Source organism: Dioscorea cayenensis, chromosome 14, assembly GCF_009730915.1.
Source record: "Dioscorea cayenensis subsp. rotundata cultivar TDr96_F1 chromosome 14, TDr96_F1_v2_PseudoChromosome.rev07_lg8_w22 25.fasta, whole genome shotgun sequence".
NCBI lineage: Eukaryota > Viridiplantae > Streptophyta > Magnoliopsida > Dioscoreales > Dioscoreaceae > Dioscorea > Dioscorea cayenensis.
Window position 1 is genome coordinate 13,325,199 of NC_052484.1, and position 17,386 is coordinate 13,342,584.

The 17,386-nt window shown below is 35.7% G+C and overlaps 1 non-coding gene and 1 pseudogene across 1 annotated transcript; both read right to left on the minus strand.

Annotated features, from left to right (window-relative positions):
• Positions 1–6,648: 6,648 nt before the first annotated feature.
• Positions 6,649–6,756, minus strand: LOC120276552. The gene has a single exon (XR_005541269.1). It is a non-coding gene; the product is annotated as a small nucleolar RNA R71 (small nucleolar RNA).
• A 3,109-nt stretch (positions 6,757–9,865) lies between these two features.
• LOC120275961 lies at positions 9,866–11,262 on the minus strand (annotated as a pseudogene).
• Positions 11,263–17,386: the final 6,124 nt, after the last annotated feature.

Sequence of the window (17,386 nt, forward strand, 5' to 3'; positions counted from 1 at the left end):
GACACTCATATGAGAAGCAATAGTTGTTAGAATGATAAGTATCACATTGTATAATGGGGTTCAAGAGGATTATTGCCAGCGCAATAAACATTAAGTTTTCATGTAAGTGGCAAGCCAATTTTGATAATTTAATGAAGGAATCATCCGAAATATATTCCAAACAAAATTTTAAGAGTATATTGGTATGGTTTAGTTGTTAGCAGCTGATAGTATCTATATTATTTTGCCTATTTTGTAATTGATAAGAAATCAAGTTGAGGTTGAGATTTTAGTAAGGGTGAATTTTTGGGCTATCTGACTTGTGGCTTTGTATAATGCAATCTAAAAATCCAGTAGTAGTCTCATTATAAGTTTAAGTCTAATTAAGAATAGGATTTGTGTAAGGCCGAAGAAGGTTCGAGATAATTGGGCTGTATTTATCAAAAATATCTTATAAGAAGCATGTAGAAATAGAGTTAATGGAAATAAGTGTTAAGAGATGGTTTATGGTTTCTTTTATTTGTGTAAGTGCCTCAGTGAAATCATCACCTCTGGATTTCATCGTTATTATTGTGTATTATTATCATTATTATTATTATTAATATTATTATTATTATTTTAGGGTTTAGAACCTTATATCATACTATCATAGTATCTCTTTTTATGAGTATTATCTTGTTTTTTTTTAATGTTTTAGATTAATATTCAAGTATGATTTTCGAAATTTAATATTAATAGCCTTTTAAATATTTCCGCTTCTAGAGATAGAATCACTCAGTTATGTTATGTAGCAGCTTAAAGTCTTTTGCTGCTTTTAGGTTTTGATTCTAAGTGTTTGACAAACTTGACAACAATTTAATTGTGTAAAAAAAAAAAATTCCATTATAACTCATGATTGGAGTGGCTGAGCATTTGAAAAGGAATACTAGTTCTTGGGTTTTTCTTTACACATCATAATCAAAGATAAGATTTTGGTGTCTTCACTTAAATCCAATGTAACTCCTGTAATCGTTGAATGGCTTCATTTCTCACTCCTGGAATTTGCTTTCTTATTAGCCTTGAATACGCCCACCTCTCATCTAGCATTTTTCCTCATTAATCATTAAGGTTGATCTGTTTCCTCTTTTCTTGGAAAGCTTCTTTTATTCCTAATTGTCTAATTACATAGTAATTGCATAATTTTTAATATTGGTTGCATTTATTTCTTAAAGCAATATTTGATTTTGATAGGTATAATTTTCAAATTTTAGGTATGAGATAGGTAGTGAATGCTGGATGGTTATTAAATACAGAGTTGTTATTAAAATCCTATGAGTTAATATAGTCACAAATATAAATATAAAGATTGATTAGGGCATCCAAGATCTTCTAAGACAGTGCCTATTTTTCTCATTTCAAAATTTGAAAATTGTATATGACAAGGTCGCATCTAATTGACTGATGAAGTTGTTTGATTAATAAACAAAGATATTTTGTTTAAGAGCATCAAATCTATCTTCTAGAGCTTAAATCATAGTCAAGTCTTAATCCTCCCCACCAAACACTACAAAACTCATGTGATATTAAAAATAAAAATCATTTATCATAAGCAAACAGCATAAACAAATATAGTATGAGTAATTTAAATCTTATGAACATGAAATACCAGAGAAAGGATATGGATGATCATATTATTGGATCAAACAACATCAACAAAAAAATAAATATGCCAAATCTATCCTCTAATGGTTGTATCTATAACCATAAAGACTAGGTCAGTGAAAGAATCCTTTTACCTCTGTTAATGAGTAATATATTAGGTGAAAAGGAAACCCTTTCAAATGGGAACCTAATGGAAGACACACACTTTTTGAAAAAGGTGTGAAGAGAACTTGAAGAGGGTCATTGCTGCAAGAAACAATTGAATAAACAAGCCTCATTTTTGAGGATAAGGAGGAGAATGAGTAGAGAAACGAAGAGAGCAAAAGAGTGTTGTTGGGATGAAAGGAGAGCATTGACGCTGAGGAACGAGAGAGCTTTGAAAGAGAAGGTATGGTTGATGATAACGTCATTTTTGAGGAAAGTCTCACTTTTTGCTTTTGATTATAAATGTCATACTTTCGGACTTTTCAAATGGAGTAAAAATAGAGAGTTGCGATGATCGTTTTAATGTCATTGCGCGTCATGGTCACTACGTGGGTGTTCGCGCCGAGTGTCGGCGTGGGTTTCGGGGATTCGATCCTTATCTCATAAGGTGAGGCCGCGGTTTAGTGATAGTAGCGACTCTACGTGTTCGTCGCCGGATTCTGACGGACATCGTGCTTTCTAAATAAAAATAGAAGTTGGATGTTATAGAAGTCCACTTTTGATTTCTAGATTCACTTTTTATAAAATAAATATATTAAAAGTGGGTGGAAGTGGTTCATTTTCAGCTCACTTCCATGAACCAAACACCTCTTAACAAATATTCCAGATTATACGTGCAAAAATTATTGTGTGTAAACAAGTTAGCAGATATTTGTTAAATAAGATGATGGGTGAAGCCCACCACTTTTTGAATAATAGGTGATATCATGGATGTTATTGCTTTAGTAAAGACAAGGAATGCAAGTAAGATATCAACGTTTGTTCTCTTTAGAATTACAGTATTGTTTTAAATTTTATAAAAAAAAAATTGCAACCTCATGTTATTTTAATGGAATTAATATAATAAATGCTTTTAGACATTTTTAAAATAAATTATATGACTAACTCAAACAATACTATTTGTGTTAATATAATAGGTATGCAAATATGTTAATGTAAGTCTCTAGATTGATGGCTAATTTAAATAAATTTTTGTAATACTCAAATTTAATGCTTTTAAATATATAAAATATCAAAAGGCTATTAATAGACAAAAAAATAAAACATGAGTTAGTAATATAGTTGCCACAACTTTGAATTGAGAGTAATTTTATTTTTAAAGAAAAAGCTCAAGAGAAAATTATTATAATGTGTGTGGTATCAATTAAAAATAGAAATTATGAATATTATTGCTTTTGATTATTTAGTAGATTGACATCAGTGTAAACGTTAACTGATGAATGTATAGCTGGGCATATTTTTCACATTAGGATTTATATATTTAGCTTGTCTTTTTGCATGTTTTTCTTCATTTTGATGCTCTGTTTTGGTTCTTTTTTATGTTGTACAAAGATTAAGTGCTTCGAAAGAAAAGAGCATTTTTGAGAATGAACTATAGTGAAAACAAATAGACTTCATATTTTTCTAGCAAAAAGAACAAGCTTAAAAGCACTCTCATACTTAAGGGGTGTTGCCATGTGAACAAATTTACAAAGGACTCTCAAAATGAAGGGATGTTGGAAAGTGCATAAGGTTGTGCTTAGGCTAAGCATAGGCTAAGCATGAGGCATACTCAAACTACACAAATTTCTGGAATTGTGATTGTTTAGATCTTGCATAGTGGATAGAAGTAGGGATGTAAATGGGGCGAGGCGGACGGAGGAATGGGATCCCCGATCCCCGATCCACCACTTCCACGGAGACGAGGATTCCACGTCTCCAAATTCCCATGGGGAAAAAAATTCTCCTCACTCGCTCCACGAGGGATCCCACGGGTCGGGAATCCCACCCCCAAATTTTTTATTACATAAAATTCTAATAATACTATGTATAAAAATATAATAATACTATGTATCAATATATATATATATATATATATAAGTAGAAGACCTATTTGACACTTATCGATTTCTCATAAAAAAATTTTACCAATATTATTTTAATAATATTAAAATATTTATAACATAATACTAAATTATATTATTTCCAACTAATTTTTATTATTTTATCTCATAATATATAATAAAATTAATTTTTTTAAAATATTGTATCTTTGAAGTTGATAAATAGCTTATTTTATCTAATCTTAATTTTATCTTAATTTTTATAGAAAATAAAAACTTTATTAAATTTATTAAAAATTTCATATAATTATATTAAATACATCCTGCAGGGAGTAACACTAATATTACTAAAAAGTCTAAAAACATTATTAATAAATACCAAAAATATATTTTTTTAAAATCCAAATATTTGGTCCTTATAATCTTATATCCATATTGAATTTTTTTTTAAACATACATAAATAATTGATAAGTGCTTGTGCGAGAAGAATGCAAAGTGTTCTTTCCTTATGACGAGCATTACTTTTATCGGGTTTTTAACGCTATTATGTGTGTATTTATGTTACTTTCATGCGAGATAGGGTTGTGAGGCCGAATATTAGAGAAAAGAAGCCAATGTGGATCGTAAATGCACTATTTGGAGGAAATCTTGAGAAGGTTCAAGCGAAGACATAAGTCGGGTTGAAATCGCGAGAATGTGTGCCAATCTCCTCGTATTCAAGTTAGCTAGCGATTTGGAGGGGCACAAGAGGCGAGTCACATTCAAGCATTACGACTTATGCATATATAACAAGATCTCCACCAACATGTCCGTTATTGAAGAAGCAAAGCGATCTATGGCGTAGCGTGTGTCCGTTTATGTTACCTCGATAAAAAACATGGATTCGGGAGTATTTTTGGGTGATCTTGTAGCGGGGGCATTGCTGACAAAAACACTATAGCGGTAATGTTTCTGGCAGAGGCGAAGAAGGATGAAAAGCAGAGAATCCCGCAGGCGTGCATTAATTCCACTGCCGGGTGTGGAAAAAATCCTAAGGCGCCCACGGGGGCGTGTGGATTCCCGATTCGACCACTTTAAAAGCCGATTTGACATTCTTTTTCTCCATCTTTTCCCCAACTTGAGAGGGCTTGGGTAGGGGTTTTGAGAGGTATTGGCTAGGGATTTGGAGAGGTTCTCTGGCTCCAACATCGTGCTCTGTTTGGAAGAAGGTTAGTGGGAGAGCTTTTCAAGTCGGCACCGATCCGGCGAGGTGTATCCTAAGTTTGGACAAAGGGACCCTTGGAAGAGTAGAGGACTCTCCACAAGACCATGGACACGACTATCGAGGGGGTTTTCTATGAATTCTTTGCTTTTACATTTGATTTCATTGATTGTAATTAGCTCCATGGAGAGGTAAACCCCTTAGTGGGTACTTGGGTATTTGAGAACCCTAGTATGTATTCATTTCATTGAACCTCTTTTATTATGCGTTCAATAAATTAATGTTTTTATTTGAGTTCAATCTTAAATGCTTGATTGTATGAATACTTCCTTAGAGTGACACTAGGGTTGAGAGTTCTTATTGGTAACCCTTGTGAGTGAGTGACACACTACGAGAGTTAGACAAAGCTAGATTGGAGAGGGTTGAGAGGGTGAGTCAAAAGGTAGCGGAGCGTCCCCTTTCCCCTCCGGTGTGATTTATTCTACCTCTATTTCCTCAAGTTCTTTGCGGTCATAGTAGAGTGAATGGGCTAAAGGATGATCTTCCGCTGAGCCTTAGTTGCGGGTACAATGGAGTGAAGCGTTGAAGTGATTTTAGCACCTAGGGCTTAATTGTGGCTAGGGACCTTTCACCTGGACCAAAGGGTTAGGTCTACATTTAGGAAGAGGATTTATCACTTGGAATTCCTAGAACTCATCGCAATTCTATACGAGTGCGAGGTTGAGAGGTTATTTAATTTCTCCTCCTGGACATGTATAGAGTTAGGCATGGTTGACCTTAGATTTGGGACCATGTATTTATGGATCTCAACGACTCATTATTGCATCAGTTAGAAAGTATAATATAGGCTTCTTGCACTTGAAACGATTGTCCTAGGCGGAACAATATCCGAGTACCCCATTTATATCGATTGCCTTATCTTCTCCTTTACTTGTGCTCTCTTTCTTGTTCTTTTACTTTTGTTATTTCACATCTTGTTACACATATCACTATTCATCTTTCACTTAGTTAAGAAACAATTTAGGTGTTTTTATTCCCTACTCCGTGTGGATACGATACCCCACTCATCTGGGATTTTATTACTTTGACAAACCCGTGCACTTGCGGGACATACGCAAGGGGCGTTGTCAAGTTTTTGGCGCCGTTGCCGGGGAGTAGGCGTTTAGAGATACTTTGCACTTTGTTTTCTTAGCTATTCATTTATTCATTCTAATTCATTTTTTCTTATTCTATCATCGTTCTAATTTCCTTTTCTTTCTTTTTGGTGCAGCTCCAGGTTATGACCCGAGGAAACCCTTCAATATTGATTGAAGGAGATCCCAAGCTTGAGCGTACACTTAGAAGAAAGGGAAAGAATCTGTGCAATAACCATCTAATCTAGCTGATTTGGAAGTAGAAGAATCTGAAAACATGGCAGACCAGAATGAGCAACAACGGACATTATCCAATTATGCCAGACCTTTAGTATTGGGGGCACAATCGAGTATTATCGTCCCCGATTACACTTTCGAGAACTTCGAGCTAAAGCCAGCATTCATTCACATGTTGTAGCAATCTGCACAGTTCAATGGTTTCATCGATGAGGATCTAAAAGCAGATCATATAGAGAACTTTCTCGAGGTCATATGCTTAAGATAAACGGGGTGACGGATGATGCCATCAAGTTAAGAGCCTTCCCATTTTCCTTAAAGGGGAGAGCAAAATAGTGGCTACACTGATTACCTAAAGCATCGATTACCACATGGGAGGATATGGTAGAAGCTTTTCTGGCCCGTTATTTCCCTCCTGGAAAATCTGCAAAGCTTAGGAATGAGATCTCGTCCTTTGTATAGTCGGAATTGGAGTCTCTATTTGAGACATGGGAAAGGTTCAAGGAACTCACGAGAAAGTGCCTCACAACACGGAGTTCCCGGAGTGGATGATTGTTCAAACTTTTTACAACGAGGTTGAATCCGAGTACAAGGCAACTCTTGGATCTGCGGCAGGAGGTACTTAGGTAGCAAGACCCCGGTGAGGCCCGTCAACTAATTGAAGAAATGGGGTTAAATAGCTACCAATGGAATGCTAGGGAGAAGAAAAAGGTGGCCGGGCTCCATGAGATAGATGTAGTAACTTCATTGGCGGCTCAAGTGGAATCATTGAGTAAGAAGTTAGATCTTCTAACTTTTGAATAGAATGGCGTTTCGTGAGTACTTACACCGGTGTGGTGGAGGACATGGTCCCTCCGATTGCGCGATCTCCATTGGTGATGCATCTTCGGTTGAGAATGTCGATTTTGTGGGTAATGCAATGAGGAACCAAGGGAATCCATATAGCAACACCTACAATCCGGGTTGGAAGAATCATCCCAATTTTTCGTGGAGCAACCAAGGTCCACAAAAGGCCATGTGGCCACCGGGTTTCCAACAACAACAAACCCCAAATATGAAAAATCGAGTTTCAGGTTTGGAGACCCGAATGACCGATTTGGAGAAGGCCTTGATTAGGTTTGTGAAATCGTCAGATACAAGGTTTCAATCAGTCGAGGCTACACTTCGCAACCACACCGCCTCTTTGCACAATCTTGAAAATCAAGTGGGGCAGATTGCGAAGTCTCTATTAGAAAGGCCACGAGGAAGCTTGCTGAGTAATACCGAGACCAATCCTAGAGAGCATGTGAAGGCGATCACTTTGAGAAGTGGTCGTGAGGTTGAAGGTAGGCTTCCAAGTGAGAGGTCCAATGAACACGCACCCAAGGTTATATAGGTTAAGGAGGGTGCAAGCAAAGAGAAGGAGGTGGCACCCCCACCTTTCAAGCCAAGAATCCCTTATCCCTGTAGATTGAAGAATGACGAAGGGGATAAACAGTACAATAAGTTCCTGTGTTTGTTCAAGCAACTCCACATTAATATTCCTTTTGTTGAGGCATTGACCCAAATGCCTAAGTATGCAAAATTCTTAAAGGACTTGTTGACTAACAAGAGGAAGTTGGAGGAGAGTGCTTCAGTGATCTTAGATGCGTCTTGCTCGGAGGTGTTGCAAAAGAACATGCCGAATAAAAAGAAAGACCCGGGAAGCTTCATCATTCCGTGTAATATTGGCAATTTGGGTAGGAAATGGCATTGGCGGACTCAGGGGCCAGTATCAACGTCATGCCATACACCTTCTTTCAGAATCTAGGCTTGGGCGAGCCTAGACCCACTCGGATGATTTTGCAATTGGCGGATCGAACGGTGAGACATCCGAGGGGTATCATCGAAGATGTTCTTGTCAAGATGGACAAGTACATTTTTCCTGTAGATTTTGTGGTGCTAGACGTCGATGAGGATATGGATGCACCTTTGATACTTGGGAGACCGTTCTTGCAAACTTCCAAGGCATTGATTAACATGGACCGCGGGAAGCTAACATTGAGAGTTAGAGATGACAAGCTCAGATACCGCCTTGCTGAAGCCATGCGGCATTCTCTTGATTTTGATGATACTTTGAATTTTCTAGACACTACTGATGAGATTGTTGATGAATACATGCAGGAAATGTTCAATCTAGACCCGTACGAGGGTTTGTTCGACCAAGAGGTGGAAAATGAAGAAGTTATGATGCTTGGTTCGACTGAAGAAGTACCTGTGGGATCAAAAATATGCGTCTGCCATCTTGAAAAAGACACCATACAGTACATCGAAGCACAAATATCGTATTTATTTTGTGGGTTCTTCCATTTCTAATAGGGGCAAGCCCCTATTAGTAATTACCCCAGATTATTATCTCGGGAACCTCCGATAAGGGCAAAAGTACAAGTAAAAGGGCAAGGAAATTTGCGAGTTATAAATTTTGTTATTTTATTATATATATATATATATATATTTATCATATATCGTTGTCGTTGGTTATGCCTTGTCACCGCGTCGCATGCCTTGTTGCCATTTTGAGATATATATATATATATATATATATATATATATATATCTCGTTATTGCCTTGAGATTCGCCACTGCCTATGTTTTTGTCACCACGTTGCATGTCCCCACCATCATTTTTGAAAAGTCTTTTCTCATTACGGCCTTAATATATATATATATATATATATATATATATATATATATATATATATATATATATATATATATATATATATATATATATATATATATATATATATCTGTGTGTGTGTGTGTGTGTGTGTATGTCGTTTCCATCTTTCATATATCTTTCTAAGAAAAGGGTTCCGTTGCCGTGAATTGAACATTCTTGTTATAGCTTCTAACCAAGTAATTTTGTTGTTGCTCAGGTAAATGCCATCAGTATTTGTTGTATTGGCCGAACCTTTTTTCTTCATTGCTACACATCCCATCGTTTTCATCATTAGTATCATTGTAGTCACTATCTTTTCAGCATCACCAGCATCCATCTTTACTAATCACATATGACCCATTTTTTTTTAATACAAAACGATTTTTTGCATGCATGCATAGCATGATATAATGTTAGTAAATATTCATTCATTTTTTAAATGGTGGGCCCATTATATATATTTTTTTTATTCCATACTTTTTTTATTTCTCATCCCATGCACGTAGGCATACCTTCTCATTCTTTTATTCATTTTTTTTATTTTTTTGTTATTATTATTATTTTTTTTTACTTTCATGCACGTAGGCATACTTTCTCATTCTTTTACTATTAATTTTTTTTATTATTTTATTATTTATTTTATTTATATATATATATATATATTTAAAATTTTTATTTCTTATGCACGTGAGTCTCATCATTCATCAATTCTCTTTTTAAATTTTTAAATAAATAAATTTTTTTAATTTTAATTTTTTCTGGGCTATATGTATGTAAATATATGTAAAAATTACCCGATTAATAAGAACTATTCTACGAATCCATGCTCTTACAATTGCAATCATCAATCAATGCATAACAACCCCTAATTTTTTTATTGTTGGCCAGCCATTACCAATAAGTAACTCGTTAAAAAAAATGGATGCAAGTCAAACAAATAAGACAATTTCTTCACTCTTTTTTTTTTTAGTTCACTGAAGTAGCTTGCGGCATAGGCTTATTTTGCAGAAAATGTCTGAAAAGTATCATAGCTTGGCGAGGCCGATTAAGGGGAACTTCATGTCCAACTCTAGTAATGGTTACAAAGGTCAGGCCTTGATAAACCTGGCTTCATCCACCAACCTTTCCGTTGTGATACCATGGATACCAATTGGTGATGGTTGGGAGCTTGAGAGGATCGATTGAATATCTAGTTGCTATCACAGGAACTACAGCATCTGTGTCTACACTGAACACCCATATCCTTAGGCCTCCCGTAATAAGTTCACGATAGATAGGAAGCATTGATCTAGGAGAGTCTGCCCAATAGGTCCCAACAATATTACTGCACGTATCCCAAGCATGATTTAACCCAGTAACATTTGCATGGAGTGCCTTCTGAACTTCAGGATGGTTGTAATACATCCTGGCATAGCTTTCAGTGCATGGATCATATACTCTGGACATCCAAGGATAATGGCCCCTCAAAGTGTGTTTGAGAGATTCAGTCATATTGCAAGTGATTGTGTATATACTGTATGGATCAATGTTACCAAACTCTAAACTGACGGAGTCGAGGACCTTCACACACTCCATTGATGGATGTTCGGAAGATTGAAGGTCACAAGTGACCTTCAGATCTTTATAGGTGTCATCAGAAATCAAACCATGAGTCCACCAGTACTGAAAGGTGCCCACATAGTCATTGTAATCATCAGTCACAGCGTTCCCCACCATGAATCCCTTCAAGTTAATGATTGGATTTTGAATTCCCTTGTTCTTCCTATAAACAAGTTGGGACAATTGAGGAACATAGTGCCCTGCATAGCTCTCTCCAGCAATATAGAAATCCCTCTGTTTGTACTGAGGGAACCTCTCAAGCCAATTCACAAGGAAATGGTACGCATCTATGGCTGTTCTCTGGTCTCCAACAGTGTACAAATCCGAAGACGTATTGGTATACGAGAATCCAACACCCGCCGGTGACTCAAAAAAAAAACAGTATATTCGCCACTTTATTCCAAGCATACTGATTGAAGAACAATGTCTTCCCGTCAGAGTTGATACGGAACGGACCAAGCTCCTCAGAAGCGCCATAACCGATCGAAGAGCATCCAGGGCCGCCATTGAGCCAGAGAACAAGTGGCGCTTGCTAAACTGAAGCCGGAGTCTCAACAAGCAAGTAGAACAACGCCCGCCCTGCCTTCTCGTTCACAGTGATGTACCCGGAGTACTGCAAGAAGGCCACGTTGATGGGTTGCCCAGGGAGATGTGAGATCCGGTCAGCATCCTGGTCGGCGATGGAGAAGGTGAGGAGATGGTTTAGGGCTTTCGAAGTTCTCGGGATGATAGGCGCGGCAACCATGGCGTCAAGGAAGAGAGAAGTGCCGAGAGATGGCGGTGGCCATAAGAGAAGAGGAGTTCCAGGCGCGCCACAAGTATGGGAAGCTGAGGCTGCGAATCCTAACTGAGACACAAAAGGGAGAAAGCGAAGCAGCAGCAACAGTGCTTGACGAATGACATGCTTGGCGGCATTATTTCAGCCATTCAAGCATGCCACGGCAGTGAATAGCAGCAACGGCGATAAGCGTCGGCAGCGACCAATATACATGTATATATATTTTTATATATAAGAGGAGAGGAGTAAAAGACCTTTTCTTTCTTTTTTTCCTTTCAATTCTTCTTCCCTTCTTTTTTTCTTTCCCCCTTCCCCTTTTTAAAAGAACTTGCTTTCACCCTTACCCTAATCCCAAAAACCCCATCATCCCTATCTAATCCTAACTCCCCCGTGAGATCACAACGAAGCAGGTAATATCGGGTTCTTATCCTTTTTTTAATTTTAATTTTAATTAATAATATTTTTTTAAAAATAATTTCAAATTTGAAAATTTAAATTTCAAATTTTTTATTTATTATTTTATTATTCGCATTTTATTTATTATTTTATTATTATTTATTTTATTTTATTTTATTATTATCTTATTATTATATTATTATTATTATTATTTTATTATTTATTATTATTATTATTTTATTATTATATATTGATTATTTATTTATTTATTTATTATTTTATTATTATTATTTATTTATTTTTAAAATTCACTTAACTGAATCTACCTCGGGATGCGTACTCAAGTGCTTCAGGATTTGCATTTCTCCCATTGCCTTGAGATCTGCGCTCAGGCTACATGAAACTTAAGATCGTCTTGGGATGTGTGTTTGGCTATCCTAAGATTTGAGATTGCCTCGAGATATGTGTTCTCAAGAATAATCTTGTAATAATAATTTTTTTATGCCTCGAGATATGTTCTCAAGGGACAATTTTGTAATTTGCATTTTGTATTTACCTTGGAATTTGCATCCTAGTCCAAGACAACCAAATAATCTATTAAGATTAAGATTAAGACATTTAAATTTTAATTCTAAATATATCTATGATTAGGATATATTAGAATTTAAATTAAATTGGAATTTGGTTTCCATTAGGGAATTGAATTTTATTAGGACATGCGTTATATTATTTATATAAATAAATGCCCCTTCCTACTTTTCTCACGAAATTCTCTTTGGTGAGTGTGAGTGAGAGAAGTAGGAACCCTTTACCCTTTCTTTTGTTATGACCAATACCTCTCAACCTTTTTGGGATATAACTCAAAATTATAATGAAGTTCCCCAAGGTCAAGCCTTCATGCGCCACACTCCTATGTTTGATTCTGAAGCCGAACCCGCAATCATATATGAAGGAGGAGAACAATCAGAATGGGTGAAGCACTATCCAAATCGTATGGCTATTGCCAAATTGTCCACAAACCGTTGGTTTGAAGACGGCTTAACTGATGCAATTTGCTTGAAACCTGAAGGAGAAGTGAAAGATTTGAAGACATTCGAAACCCTTGGATCAAGAATCATCAATCACCGCCCGGGACGGAATGGTAGGGAGCCTATCCAAAATAGTTTAATCGATCTTCCATATTATGCAGGGTGGGCCAAATTCATAGTCAATAACTACTCCAAAGAGTTATTTGAAGCAGAATTGGTGGGCGGGATTATGTCTTCAGTTGGCCGCTATGATATTGACATAAACTTTTATAAAGCATTAGTAGAACTATGGTGTCCCGAAACAAACACTGTACACTTCTTACACGGAGAAGTTGGGGTTTCATTATGGGACATCAAGGAATTGGGAGGACTTCCAATTACCGGAGATATCTATGATGAAGTCATACCTCCTAATGACACAATCTGCCAAAGGTATGACCCTGAACTTTCTATTTTAAGAAATCTTTTCAACATCTTTCAATGGCTCTCAAGATAAAGCGTCAACGAAGATGTATTCTTTGAAGATTGGGTGGAGTTCTTTAGGAGATCAAGACATAGCTCCCGTTATAGGTCGACGTCTAATCCCCCTCCAATGCTTGTTTTCAAGGCAGATTTAGTTGCTTTTATAGCACTGTGGATATGCTTTTTTATTATGTCGGGTGATCGCAAGGTAATTAGACCAGGAGTTTTTATGATGGCATGCAACATCGCACATGGGTGGAGAGTAGCTTTTGCCTCCGCAGTGCTAGCACGCTTATACTTAGGCTTAAATGCCATGGCTAAACACAGAAGAGGGCCCGGATTCTCTACCACAATGTTCCCTGTTCATTTCTTATATGCTTGGGCGGGTTATTATTTTCGGAGCATATATCTCAAAAGGAGAATAGATGACAATACCTCAAGTATCCCTGGTTTGCTGAGAATACCCTAGATGTTGCAATTTATGAATTCCACCGTAACTCCGTTTGTCAATCCTATATATGTGAGGAACTTTATCTGACGTGAAAGCAATTTCATATCTCGCCCTTTCTCGTTCATGCATCATAATGACGAGGTAGTACGAGATTCGAGATACCCTACTGGACCATATGTATTGGAATTATATACCATGGAATATATGATGAATCTTCGTTGTGGAGTTCTTCTATTCCGGTGTGCAGGAGATCTTTTTGCAGAACCTTATAATCCACACCGATTTGGGCGCCAATTTGGATACGATCAGCATACTCCGGCGTTCATTGATATTCCCAGGAGGACTCCTAGCTCATTCTACATCCCGATGCATGACAGAGAAGGGAGACTTATACTTGTTTATGCACAGAAATGGTTGAGGACCGTTGAAGGTTTTTTCCAACAGAAACATTCATTGTTGATCCAAGATGACTTCAGAGACAAGAGAACCATTAATAGGGAGCGAGGACAATCTTCGAAGGGCCACAGATTTATCAATGAAAGTATATTCATTGATGACATTGATCTTACTATTGACCCAGTTGTCCCATCAAAGCGACAAAGAACTGAAGGTATGTCAACTTTATTTATTTGCTTATTTGTTTATTTATTTTTCTATTATTAATATTTTTTTTAAAGAAAAAAAATCAACATTCTTCCTTTACTTCTTTTCCTTCGCAAAATTTTTCAAAAATCCCCAGGAATCTTTCTTTCTTTTTCTTTTGCGCCCTTTTCTTTTTTTTTCTTCTTAATTTAATTTGAATTTTAATTTAAAATTTTTTTTATTTAATTTTTTTTTCAATTTAATTTTTTTCAACGCTTTTCTTTTAAACAAAAAATCTGATTTTTTTTTAAATTTTTTTCTTTTTTGAAAAATTCTGAATTTTTTTTTTCTTTTGAAGTTTTATTTTTATTATATTTTTTTATTTTTATATTTTTTTGTTGTTTGTTTTTTTTTGTTGTTTGTTTTTTTTTAAAAAAAATTTTTATTCAAAATCAAACTTTATAGTTTTCACAATTTTTATTTGACTCAAAGTCCAAATTTTGACTCAAAGTCAAACTTTTTAACTTCACACTTTTTATTTGACCCAAGTCCAAATTTTGACTCAAAGTCTATTTTCAATATAGGGATACAAATTCATGACTCCCCATTAGACAATGTTAGGGCTATTCAAAGTCCTCCAAGAATTGATGATGTTCCCCCCATCAGATCTAGAGATGCACATGAGCTCCCATGGTAAGAAATATCTCTTTCTCCTTTTTCATCTATGCATCTTTAATGAATCTTGATGACGTCTTATATCTAGATCAAATAAACGCACAAGATTTAACTGTTGGCTTTGGAGAAAACATTGGAGTTGGTGACGATGTTGGGATGGAAGACAATATTGGAGTAGAGGAAAATATTAAGATTGAAGAGGCTCTTCCTAATCCACTACAAGGTATTGCTCTCATGTCATTTTTGCACCTTAATCCTTTGAATTCTAAGAGTTTTAAAAAAAACATGCTACTAGCCCCTCTAACCTTTTTTTATCTCTTCAAAAATTTGCAAATAACTCCTAAACTTCCATATTTTCATATTCTTAAAGGTTTTTTGCAATTAAGCCCCTCTCTTTTTTTTATTATTTTATTAATTTCTTTTATGCAGATTCTCCCAAACATTTTCTTTTCACTTCTCATCATCATTTATTCTTTTTTTCTTTAATTTTCCAATAACTTTTATTGGATGTTTTTTTGCGTTTTTGGGTTCCAACAAGGCAAATATTTTCTAAAAAATATGAATAGACCTATATACCTATTTTATCCCTAACTCATTATATGATTTGAATCATATGCACATGTAACATGGCCAACATGCATTTGAATGACATGAAACCCACGGTGGGGTCCACCAAGCATGTAAGTATAAATTCAACATCCATCTAATTCATGTATCCATGCATGGGATTTGAGAAGTCATGTATTATATTTCAATAAGGAAGACAATCACTCTTCAACATTTTTCTTCTATTTTTCTTATTATTTTTCTTTTTTTGCCCCTTAGTTATTTTTAAATTTTTCTTTTCTCGTTAGGGGGATGCACCGTTACCTTGGAAAAATGAGCTCCCATAAAACCCACCAATAATACAAGAAGTTTTTTAATATATATATTATTTATTTATATATATTTTTTCTTTTCTTTTTCTTTTCATCGCATAACGATTTTTTTATTATTATTTTTTTTTAGCGATTCAAGAGGATGAAAGTATTTCATCTCTTGGTCAAACTCCTTCGGCAAGTTTTATAAAAGATGCACCCTCTTCAATGGAGAGTGATGGCGGGAATACTCATGTTGAAAGTGTACCTTGTGATAGCAAAAATACTAACATTGAAAACACGCCTCAGAATAGTGGTAACGTCAATGTTGATACCACACCTCCAGGAATGCAGAACGAAGGTATTATTTATTTATTTATTTACTTTTTTTTTTACGAACCGTCTTGATATATATATATATTATTTTCTTTTTTTCTCTTTCGTTTTTTTAGAAGTCCAAGAAATTGCCAAGGACGTTCATACTCCCACCGAGGAATTGGAAAGTGATGGCTCTAATGCCAACGTCGGGATTACCAATTTGCCGGAACAAGCCCAAGGTTTTTTTTAATCTTCTTTTTTTATTATTAGGTTCAAAGAATATACTGAATGTAGTTTTACGCCTGCGAGACGAGATGATCAACAACATCAAGTCCCTCAACTATCACAACTACCAAGACATCATCAACAAAGTGAAGGAGTCAAAATTACTTTTTCAACCTTTCAACGTTGATTTGAACAATCTAGATCCTTTCATAGAGAAGATCGCTCGATGTGCATCCTATGCTAAAGAAGCAGCAGAGGATCCTAATGTTCAAGCTTGCATCCGTAGTCAACAAGCCAAGGCATGCGTACACGAAAGAACTTTGGCACTTGAGCATCTTAACAATCTCAAGACAGACTGGACCAATGACATAAATGCGAACAAGGAGGAGTATCAGAAACTTGCTAAAAGGGAATATCAACTTCAGGCTGAACTTTGTGAGATTCAAGGCACAATGAAGACTTTGGGTAGAAAGATAGTGGATTCAACGGACTCTATTTGAAGCTTCCGAGCCTACACAAGCGTAATCTTCAAGTTGCATTGGATGATGCCAAGACACAACTTCGTTTGAGAATCAAGGAGAGAACTTAGATACTCCTCTTATGGCTATTTTCACTAAATGGCTTGATGAGTTGGAGGAAGCAAAAGAATCATTGTTGAAATTTTCTTGGGCATTAAAGAGCCCTCTCCTTTCTTTGCTTTCCTAGTTTGTTTTTCTTAATTTGCTATTCTAGTTTGTTTATGCTTTAGCAATTTGATTTTTAAAACATCGATCATGGACATTTGATTTGAATAAGACTTAGCGTTTTTTTTTCTTGTCTTTTCTCATATCTCTTTGTTTTTAATAGAATACTTGGAGAATTGAAATCATGATTGTTTTTTTATTATTATCGTTTTTATTATTATTTGTTTTTGAATGAGGGGCCTTATATTTGTCAATATTTTTCAGCCACATTTGGAATGATTTTTATAAGCCATTCATCCACTTGATAGCACCATAGGGCGATCAGGGAATTAGACAAACAAGGTCTTTGAACTCAATTTTTTTTTTATGATAATCAAATGAGCTCAAATTCAAATCTCCATCGTTCATTTTAGAGATAAGGACCTTATAAATG